Source organism: Colobus angolensis, unplaced genomic scaffold, assembly GCF_000951035.1.
Source record: "Colobus angolensis palliatus isolate OR3802 unplaced genomic scaffold, Cang.pa_1.0 Scaffold69, whole genome shotgun sequence".
Taxonomy (NCBI): domain Eukaryota; kingdom Metazoa; phylum Chordata; class Mammalia; order Primates; family Cercopithecidae; genus Colobus; species Colobus angolensis.
Window position 1 is genome coordinate 3,371,995 of NW_012120598.1, and position 2,326 is coordinate 3,374,320.

Below are 2,326 nucleotides of genomic sequence, written 5' to 3' on the forward strand. Positions count from 1 at the left end.
TATTTTTATAGAGTGAGAAGTTCAGGCAACTTTACTCTGATTGCTTCAGTTCTCCCTGTGAAGTATGAGGCAGGTGATCTCCCAAAGAAGGAGGGTAGAGAGAGGCGGGAATGTTTCTCAAAGTGTAGCTCATCGACCCTTCTCTCTTGATAGCATCAGTTGGGGAACAAGTATGAGCATTCTGCCTCAATTAATAAAATACCAGCATTGTTGCATTTTAGTAAGCTACTTCAAGTGATGTTCAAACATACTGAAGTTTGACAATCCCAAAGACAGGAGGAGGAAATAAATGAGTCATTTTATTCAGAACTTGCCTGATTTTCCTTGGAAAGTACTCCAAAGATACTGCTTTGAAGTTTAGGTCTTAGGTCACTCATCTCTTTCTGTTTCCTTATAAGTAGGGACCTTTGTTTCACTTCTGGCTTGTGACAGTTCTTTTGCCAAAACTGGTTAGTCCCTACTTGTTCTCAGCTAGTCCCAGAGAGAGGGGTGTCCCAGAGAGAGAGGGCAATTGAACCACATCATTTCCTCCACCCAGGAAGGCTTCCTTCCTTAGCTTTCCCATGATTAACTACTGAAAGAAAGTCCAAATGTCCTTTCCTCTCTTTTCTTTTTAAAAATTATTTTATGGTTTGTCATTATCATTTACAAAAAAGATGGCCAAAAGAAGTATCAATCAAAACTGTGTTTCAGTTGCTAACCATCAAGCAGAGAGGGTTTTGCTCTGCAGCAGTTCCAGCTATAAAACATCTTGTTTTCCTTCAACTCTTTTGTTTTCTTTAGAATTCACTTTTTTACAGTTACTGAGTTACTGCTCTGAAAAATGTCGCAAAAAATTCAATGTATTGTGACTGACATATACCAACATATAAATTACACTCACTGAATCATGAATTATTATTCTGCCACCTCCACGAGGCGGTTTTCAGGGCATGAATAGTAGTGTGGTCAGAAGCCCTCCCAACGTCCTAAATCCTTATTGTTAAATGATTAACAGGTCAATAGACTACAGGTTGTATGCACAACTAAAAGCTATCTATGACCCTTTTAAAGGTTACTAAATTCTAGTAGTCATAACAAAATTTAATACATTACAAAGAGTTCCTAAGTATTTTCATAATCCTCTAAGACCTCTGACTGCCATACAGTCTGTGTGTAGAAAAAACAGTTGGAATTACTCTATTTTAAAAAGATCATATGCTATCAGTGCATTCCGGGTTAACTTAAATTGATTGTGGTTATTTATTGATTGCAGCAATTTTTGCTTTTACATTATAAGTAATAGCTTATTTTCAATAATACCAATTTTTCCTGCTGTGAATTATTTGGTCAACCTATAAATAATAGGGTTTTATACACTATAGGTTTAAAACGATAGTGTATAAAACTATACATGTTCATCCACGTAGTTTTGACATAAAAATTACAAATATGTAGATTTAAAAATAAGTATTTGTTGTAGATTAAAATAGAATCAGCCTGTCCACATTGTTAATGGTGAGATATAGCTAATACTCCTCAATTGTTATATGAGAGCACTTCTTCAGTGATGAATTATCTATGAACGTGACCTACTTAGACATCTTATAGTATATTGTAAAGGAATGGAGGAAAATTACTAGTTATTTTAAAGTTTATAAGGCACTATTTTAAAATTAAAATTCAGCTATTTAAGCTTATTTTTTCTTATAAAGAAAATAATAAATTACTCACATATCTTATTTGGTTTAACTCTTTTGAAATGACATTCCTCTATTTATTAGTTGTAGTTTGTTCTTTTTCCAAATGAAAAAAAAAAAAAACAAAGGTAGGATTGCCATGGATTTTTTTTTTTTTTTTTTAACACACTCAGGATTAAAATGAATGTACTGGAATATATGTAAGTCAAACTCTGTAGCAATAATCAACGCTTGCTGGCTTGTTCTTTATTTCATTGTATTCTCCACAGGGTGTGCAATAATGATAAATAAACTCTAGGTCTTCGAGGACTATTGTCAGTTATTAGTATGTGAATGAACTATACACCCAACACGTATCTGTTCAGTATCTATGCTAGTCGCAGAAGTTAATCATTTACACTATTTTTTTTTTCCTCTGGTGAAGGGTTTAGGAAACTGAACCAAGACTGCAACGCAGGCAGCATTCAGGTTTTTGTTTTGTTTTGTTTTGTTTTGTTTTTGAGACAGAGTCTCGCTCTGTCGCCCAGGCTGGAGTGCAGTGGCGCAATCTCGGCTCACTACAAGCTCCGCCTCCCGGGTTTATGCCATTCTCCTGCCTCAGCCTCCCAAGTAGCTGGGATTACAGGCTTGAGCCACCGCGCCCGGCC